At 45.1% G+C, this 9392-nt stretch overlaps 1 long non-coding RNA gene across 1 annotated transcript; it reads left to right on the forward strand.

The window, feature by feature from the left end:
- The first annotated feature begins 467 nt into the window (after positions 1–467).
- Positions 468–2055, forward strand: LOC143275444 (uncharacterized). Its single transcript, XR_013053432.1, has 2 exons — positions 468–786; positions 855–2055. It is a non-coding gene; the product is annotated as an uncharacterized LOC143275444 (long non-coding RNA).
- Positions 2056–9392: the final 7337 nt, after the last annotated feature.

Here is a 9392-nt window from a genome sequence, read left to right on the forward strand (position 1 = left end):
GAATGGGTTAATTGATATGTTGAGCTGTGTGTGCAAGTTGAGAGAAGAATGGGTTAATTGATACGTTGAGCTGTGTGTGCATGTTGAGGGAAGAATGGGTTAATTGATACGTTGAGCTGTATGTGCAAGTTGAGGAAAGAATGAGTTAATTGATACGTTGAGCTGTGTGTGCATGTTGAGGGAAAGAATGGGTTAATTGATATGTTGAGCTGTGTGCGCAAGTTGAGGGAAGAATGGGTTAATTGATATGTTGAGCTGTGTGTGCAAGTTGAGGGAAGAATGGGTTAATTGATATGTTGAGCTGTGTGTGCAAGTTGAGGGAAGAATGGGTTAATTGATATGTTGAGCTGTGTGTGCAAGTTGAGGAAAAGAATGGGTTAATTGATAACGTTGAGCTGTGTGTGCAAGTTGAGGAAAGAATGAGTTAATTGATATGTTGAGCTGTGTGTGGAAGTTGAGGAAAAGAATGGGTTAATTGATATGTTGAGCTGTGTGCGCAAGTTGAGGGAAGAATGGGTTAATTGATATGTTGAGCTGTGTGTGCAAGTTGAGGGAAGAAGTTGGCTATGAGGGGTTTGTAGGGGTATGGGTTTCATCAGATGTTGGAGTGATGGTCCTGACTATCTGACACTACAGGGAACAGTCTGGTCACCCAGTGGCGGCAAGAGACATCATCTTTGTAAAATCACTCGTGTCGTGTACAGGCTGATCATAATTCTGCCCGTAGTTCTAAGGATTTCTTCTTCTGGTTTGTGTGTGTGAGTGTGTGTGTGTGTGTGTGTGCAGGTTTGTGTGTGTGTGAGTGTGTGTGTGTGTGTGTGTGCAAGTTTGTGTGTGTGTGTGTGTGTGTGCAGGTTTGTGTGTGTGTACCTTTTTTTAAAATTTATGTTATTGTAGATGTTTTTGTAAACTGATAAACTTTTCACCCAAAAAGTGTGAACAGTTGAAGTCTTCTTAGGACAGAGGTTATTGTTTGGTTGCATTTATTTTGGTTGAATTTATTATTTTTTTAATACTGTATGACTAGTGTTCTGTGCAAAAGAGGTGTGGAGTGCAGAAGTGTCTGCAGAAGTTCACAAGTGTTGGTTTGTGCATATTTTGTTGTTGTTTGTGTGTGTGTGTGTGTGTGTGTGTGTGTGTGTGTGTGTGTGTGTGTGTGATGAAGCAGTTTTGTGAATTCTTTTTGCCAAAAAGGACAGACAGTGGAGACAATCTGTGCTGATGTCCCCTGTTTGGTCTGTGAGTTGTCCCCACCTTGCTGTGACCGACAGTGAAGGATGAAGCCGTCTCTTCAAAGTAGTCTTGGGGTGGTTGGTTTGCACTCGGTGTTTGAAGGGTTAATAGCCAGGGTTTCACAGGTTAATCGGATTTAAAGGTTAATATCCTGTGTTTAAAGGGTTAATCTCCTGGGTTTCATAGGTTAATGTGTGAATTAAAAGTTAATATCCTGTGTTTTAAGGGAGAATATCCATTGTTGAAAGGGTTGACCATCCATGTGTGTTTAAAGGGCGAACCTCCAGTGTGTAAAGTCTCAATCACTGTTTGAAGGGTTAACTTCCAGATTGAAAGTCCAATGCTTTAACCACTTGGCTGCTGCGCCTGTCAGATTTTGATATGAGCTGGTGCTTGTGATGTAGCAATTTCTGAAGCTGTCTGATGTGAACTTATTTTTTTACTTATTTTTGTTAACAAATGTTTTACTGATGACATTTAATTTAGTCTTTTCTGTTCCCCCCTGCCCCATTACTATACCATAGTTATGTCATTTTAGATGTCTTTTGGTCCAAAGCAAAGTGTGTAACGCGTTGTTTGTTCTGTCGTTCCATTGTTCCAACGGGTACGCTTCATTGTTTGTCCGTCTTCTCGTGTCGGCCTTCATGTCACTGCGCTTTGTTTCAGACTCACATTGAGGTCTGCAGATCAGCGCTACCTTTATGTCAGCTGAAGTTGTAAGATGTTCACAAAAAGAACAAGAAAAAAAAGAAAAAAAAAGAAGAAAAACTTGAAATAAACAAGCCAAATTTGCAGTCATCTGCAGTTTATATATAGTGTGTGCATCAGACTGTTGGAGTTGAAAATTGAATGGAAGGAAAAATGGGTTTGGCGCTATACTGGGCTCGTAAATACTTTTTTGTGTGTGTGCAGGCAGTAACAAAAAATATCTCCTCCCTCATCACATGATTACTGTGCGTGCGTGTGCACACGCACACACACAGACATACACCCCCTTTTATAATAGTTGTGTCTGTAAACCATTCACATGGTTTTCAGGACAAATAGATATGATTCTCTGATGATTCTGATTCACTCAAACCACACACCACACACAAACACACACAGTATAAGAAGAGGAATTTGTCTAAACTGTTTCTCTTCAGGCAACAAATTACATTACAGCGTGCGAATTAAATGGCAGTGTGTACAAAGGGCGGTAATCACATTGTACACGTGTTTGTTTCCCTTTGGAACACAAACGCACGCACGCACGCACACACAAGCGTCTGTTTCTGAAGTGTACGCATGAGAAGCATTGAACAGACACATTTTCTCTCTCGTAGACAACCAGACACACACAGGCAGAAAATATCGGCGGCTGAGCCGTGATTCGAACCAGTGCGCTCAGATTGTCTCGCTTCATAGGCGGACGCATTACCTCTAGGCCATCACTCCACTTAGTCTTTGTCAAAACTGGTGGGTTTTTTTCCTTTTCATTGTCCCAATTTATTGTCTTCAAACATGTCACGCCTTTTTCTTTCTATTTCATCTATTTATGGGTTTTTTTTTTAATCCTGCATATTGATCCCACTCCTGCCACACGGCATTTTCCCATTACACTGTCGGAAACCGGATCATTTGAGTGATGACCTGAAGATTGGTTTGGCACCGACGTTGAATAAAGGGGAAACAGAATCTGGCAGTGCAAGCAGTGCAGGCCTGGCGCTTTCTGTTCGTTTGAAAATCTCTAGTTTGACCCACAAGGCGGTCACTGGGTTCGCTTTTAATCACACACGCACGCGCACGCACGCACGCAGCACGCACGCACGCACACACGCACACACAAACACACCAGGCACAGCTTTACCGAAATCATACAAGTATAGAATATTTGCAAAAATGCCATTCCGTATAAGAAAAGCAGCACTACACACACGTGCACGCACGCTTACACGTACACACACACACTCTACATTTCTTCCCCTTTCGAAAGCCTCAAAGAATAATAATAAAAGAGAGAATGGGAACTGAAAAATGTAGAGAACAACTTTGTTACAATATTTTAAACTAACTTACAACTTTTTCCGTCTTCAGAACGAAAGAGTACAGCGGAAGAAATGTGGAAATTGCCAAGAGATTTTTCGGGAGCAACATTCACCGTAACTTAAATAATAAACGTCTCAGTGCAATACAGAGCAGAACTTATCGTAACTGCACTGAAATTTTCAGCAACACACTCTCTGTTATCCTACACAACGAACACGTATAATCCTAAAACACCAAAAATAATCATATCATTTATCAGTGAAAGTTTTCCGCGGTGACAAACGGCAACATGTCGAGAGGCCTGTGTTCAGCAACTCACTTTGTCTTATCCTTCCCATGAAAACAACAACAACAACTGCAGAACGAATAGGGATAATTCTCATATACCAACAATAATCAGCGAAAGGATATCGCTGTGACAAATTGCAGCATGTTCAGTGTCGTGTTTAGAAAATCGCCGTTACCTCTTTTAACTAGTTTTGCGACATTTCTGTCCACCGGAGTCAATAATGCCCAGCCAAACAAGCGTCACCAGGGTGGAGGTAAAGCACACACACAGGCACTGTTTTTCCAGCCACCGTGACGACAATCCAATTTTGCACAGTCAATTAAACTCAGCTGGGTGGTGGTGGAACATTTGCTCAGTGTTGACAGCACCGCACCGCAGCTATCACTGATTACATGTGTCAACATCCAATCATTGTCCCGGGGGGAGCAGAGAGACAGGTTTCACGTGCTGCCTGACAGCAGCCACTGTGTCTGACTGGCAGCGTCAACACAGGGCGCAACAGCCGAGTGCTTAAAGCGTTGGACTTTCAATCTGAGGGTTTTCGGGTTCGAATCTCGGTAACCGGGCGCCTGGTGGGTAAAGAGTGGAGATTTTTCCGATCTCCCAGGTCAACGTGATTGTGTGAAGACCTGCTAGTGTCTGTAACCCTCCTTCGTGTGTATACGCACGTAGAAGATCAAATACGCACGTTAAAGATCGTGTGATCCATGTCAGCGCTCGGTGGGTTATGGAAACAAGACAGCAGCATGCACCTCCCCGAAAACGGCATATGGCTGCCTACATGGCGGGGTAAATAAACAAAACGGTTATACACGTAAAATGTTATACGTCTGTCTGACTGTGTATGTGTGCGTGCCTGAAATCTGAGCTGAGTGACAAACGAGTGATGAGCGCCCAATGGCAGCCGTCAGTCACCTCTACCCAGGTAGGCAGCCTGTTATGCAAATGACTCCGTGTTTGTCAGGCGATAAAGAGCTCCTCCGACCGAGAACAGGCGCTATGTCAGTATCCATATCATCATCATCATCATCATCATCATCATCGTATTGTAATGTATTGAATTACCTTTTTTTTTTTTTTTTTTTTTTTTTTTGGATGTGAAATTCGGACTCCCTAGGGAGAACGCGTCGCTACACTGTGCTTGATTCGAACCAGTGCGCTCAGATTCTCTCGCTTCCTGTGCGGACGCCGGCGTTGCCTGTAGGCCATCACTCCACTGGCCGGATAACCATCATCGGCACATCATGGCTGAAGTGTGTCGGAGCCAGGACAGAAACCGGGCCGGCGTCACATTTCAAACAGCCATCAGCATCTTTCCCTGTGGAGAACTTCTCCTCCTCCTTCTTCTGCGTTCGTGGGCTGCAACTCCCACGTTCACTCGTATATACGCGAGTGGGCTTTTACGTGTATGACCGTTTTTATCCCGCCATGTAGGCAGCCATACTCCGTTTTCGGGGGTGTGCATGCTGGGTATATTCTTGTTTCCATAACCCACCGAACGCTGACATGGATTACAGGATCTTTAACGTGCGTATTTGATCTTATGCTTGCGCATACACACGAAGGGGGTTCAGGCACTGGCAGGTCTGCACATATGTTGACCTGGGAGATCGTAAAAATCTCCACCCTTTACCCACCAGGCGCCGTCACCGTGATTCGAACCCGAGACCCTCAGATCGAAAGTCCAACGCTTTAACCACTCGGCTATGGCGCCCGTCCCTGCGGAGAACATTTTGTCTCAGCAGTGTTGCTGCTATGCTCTCTGGTCACACCATCTCACACACAAGGCAGTGTCAAGTGTTGTGGGTCGTGGTGTGTGTGTGTGTGTGTGTGTGTGTGTGTGTGTGTGTGTGTGTGTGTCTCTCTTTTGACTGTTTATATGAATGCTTAAAAATGAGTGCACAGTTACTTATGTAATTACTATCCTCCAACGGAGAAGTTCATTTGAAAGTCCTAATCCTTCCAGAGTTTATCTGATTTTTCTGTTTGTTAAGTGTTCTGTAGAGAATGCGATAAGTAATAATAATAATCATAATAATCATAAAAAGCAAGAGAGTAAAGAAAAACTAGACTTGAAACTATGAAGAAGATGAAACTGAATGGACAGAACAGAGGGGAAGAAATGTGGACATTGACGAAGTAACAAACTGACCATGATGAAAATCCCCGGACATCCCTCTTCTGGTGGACATTGCAGAGCAGTCACGATATTTACTGTATCACAGCTGTCGTCCCTGACCTCTGAAGGAGAAAACATGAAAGGTGAAAGGGCGAGAGGTGGACTGCTGGGTAGGGGACCTGGAAGGTGTGGAGGAGACAGATGGGGTGTGTGGGGGGACAGATGGGGGGAGTGGGGGGACAGGTGGGGGGACAGATGGGGTGTGTGGGGGGACAGATGGGGGGCCGTGGGGGGACAGATGGGGGCCGTGGGGGGACAGATGGGGGCGTGGGGGGACAGATGGGGGGCGTGGGGGGGACAGATGGGGGGCGTGGGGGGACAGATGGGGTGGGTGGGGGACAGATAGGGGTGGGGGTGGGGGGACAGGTGGGGGGACAGATGGGGGGACAGATGGGGGGGTGGGGGACAGATGGGGGGGGGACAGATGGGGGCCGTGGGAGGACAGATGGGGGGCCGTTGGGGGACAGATGGGGGGACAGATGGGGGCCGTGGGGGGGACAGATGGGGGCCGTGGGGGGGACAGATGGGGGGGACAGATGGGGGCCGTGGGGGGACAAATAGGGGCCGTGGGGGGACAGATGGGGGCCGTGGGGGGGGACAGATGGGGGGCGTGGGGGGACAGATGGGGGGCGGGGGGGGCCGTGGGGGGGACAGATGGGGGCCGTGGGGGGGACAGATGGGGGGCGTGGGGGGACAGATGGGAGGACAGATGGGGTCATGGGAGGACAGATGGGGGCCGTGGGGGGACAGGTGGGGGCCGTGGGGGGACAGATGGGGGGCCGCAGAAATTCTTTTCCTTCCAAGACTAGGCAGGGTTTCTTTCCAGCTCCCTGCAAGATAAATACCCACACAGCCTGCACTGAAACTCTGTCATGTTTGATCCGACCGCACTGTTCCGACAAAACCTCTCCAGGGTACGGAAGCTCGTTCACGTCAAAAGTAACAGACGTCTTTCCCCAGTCCATCAGAGAGAAATAAATAGACCCCTTTGCTGCTGTCACAGAACGGCTTGGTATTGTACAACCCCCCTTCCTACCTGAAACAACTTCTTTCTACAACTTTGGAAAGTCATTTTCTAAAATGTTTGTTCAGCTTTTGCTTTTCCTCGGGACTGTTGTTGGAGCGAACGAGCGGAATAGCCCTCCTGATGAAATGGCCCTACCCTTCCAGTTTCCCGCTGACTGGGTCTCCTCTGTGTGTGTGTGTGTGTGTGTGTGTGTGTGTGTGTGAGAGAGAGAGAGAGAGAGAGAGAGAGAGAGAGAGAGAGAGAGCCTAGAGTTGACTAAATCAAGATTTTGCACTTTTTAAATATCATTAGTAGTAGTAGTATTAAATTTTATGTATTTGTCTATTATTCTTTCTTTCTTTTTTATCTTATTTATTTATTTATTATTATTACTATTATTATATATTTTATTATTTATTATTTTATTATATTGTATTATTATTATTATTATTATATATTTTTTAATTGATTTTTTTTCTCAAGGCCTGACTAAGTGCGTTGAGTTACGCTGCTGGTCAGGCATCTGCTTGGCAGATGTGGTGTAGCGTATATGGATTTGACCGAACGCAGTGACGCCTCCTTGAGCTACTGAAACTGATACTGATACTGATACTGGTACTGATACTGATACTGGGTCTCCTTCTCCCTTCTTCAGCGTTTGGCTGATTAACCCTTTGACTGTTGAACATTTGGTGAAACGACATCAGCGTGGAATGAGGTAGAAAGGCAGTTGCTTGTTTCTGTTGATGTAGGCCTGATTATCAATGGCGTCGCTGATTGTGTTGATCAAGAGGATGAAGTCCTAAATCAGAATGTGTCGTACTGTTTATGGAGGGGGGTGGGGGGGGGGGCTGGGGGGGGGGGGGAGGTTTGGCCATTTTCACTCTGTTGGTGTTCGCCTGCCTTTCTCTGGATACCAATCGCTGTGTCTAATGTACTTGTCTATCTCACTGTTCTTCTGTCTGTCTGTCTCCTCAACCTCTCTCTCTCCCCTATTTGTAAACTCATTCTTAAACGCTCTAAGGTACTGGTTGAAAGTATCGCAGATGAATTGAAACAGACTGCCATACTTAGCTTGTTGGATGTTGCTTGGATAATTAGACGTGAATGAAAAACAATGTTGGGCTTCCTTAGAGAAACTTTATGTACAGCAGGCTTTGATTTTGCGTGGTTACAACAATGTGTTGGTGAAGTGAAAGAATTACTTATCATTTTGAAGCAAAGATTTAAGGACATATTCATTCAATAATGGTCGGGTACTGTTAGTGATAGAGACATGTATTCCTGCTACAGGTAATATAAAATCAACATATATTTGAAAAACAAAACAAAACAAAAAACAAAACGAAACAAAACAAAACAACAACAACAACAACAAAAAACAAAAAAACAAAAACAAAACAAACGACAACACAACAAAATTAATGCTGATGAATATTGTTTCAGGGTGGCGTTGTCTCAGGCCAGTTTTAATGCGATTCATTTAAATAATAATGTTAACAGATATATGAAAATAATGTTTACGACACTGTCCTTTCTGCTAAGGTGAACTGGAAGATGAATAGCATCTATTGTTTATTTGTTCTGTGTACACTGACGACAGGCAACATCTCTTCCAGACTGCTTCAGTATGTCTCTCAGTTCACATCCTCCGACAGGCAACATTTCTTCTGCTTCAGTATGTCTCTTAGTTCACATCCTCCGACAGGCAACATTTCTTCTGCTTCAGTATGTCTCTTAGTTCACATCCTCCGACAGGCAACATTTCTTCTGCTTCAGTATGTCTAAGTTCACATCCTCCGACAGGCAACATTTCTTCCAGACTGCTTCAGTATGTCTCTCAGTTCACATCCTCCGACAGGCAACATTTCTTCTGCTTCAGTATGTCTCTTAGTTCACATCCTCCGACAGGCAACATCTCTTCCAGACTGCTTCAGTATGTCTCTTAGTTCACATCCTCCGACAGGCAACATTTCTTCCAGACTGCTTCAGTATGTCTCTTAGTTCACATCCTCCGACAGGCAACATTTCTTCCAGACTGCTTCAGTATGTCTCTTAGTTCACATCCTCCGACAGGCAACATTTCTTCTGCTTCAGTATGTCTCTTAGTTCACGTCCTCCGACAGGCAACATTTCTTCTGCTTCAGTATGTCTCTTAGTTCACATCCTCCGACAGGCAACATTTCTTCTGCTTCAGTATGTCTCTTAGTTCACATCCTCCGACAGGCAACATCTCTTCTGCTTCAGTATGTCTCTTAGTTCACATCCTCCGACAGACAACATTTCTTCTGCTTCAGTATGTCTCTTAGTTCACATCCTCCGACAGGCAACATTTCTTCTGCTTCAGTATGTCTCTTAGTTCACATCCTCCGACAGGCAACATTCTTCCAGACTGCTTCAGTATGTCTCTCAGTTCACATCCTCCGACAGGCAACATTTCTTCTGCTTCAGTATGTCTCTTAGTTCACATCCTCCGACAGGCAACATTTCTTCCAGACTGCTTCAGTATGTCTCTTAGTTCACATCCTCCGACAGGCAACATTTCTTCTGCTTCAGTATGTCTCTTAGTTCACATCCTCCGACAGGCAACATCTCTTCCAGACTGCTTCAGTATGTCTCTTAGTTCACATCCTCCGACAGGCAACATCTCTTCTGCT

Source organism: Babylonia areolata, chromosome 30 (assembly GCF_041734735.1).
Source record: "Babylonia areolata isolate BAREFJ2019XMU chromosome 30, ASM4173473v1, whole genome shotgun sequence".
NCBI classification, from domain to species: Eukaryota; Metazoa; Mollusca; class Gastropoda; order Neogastropoda; family Buccinidae; genus Babylonia; species Babylonia areolata.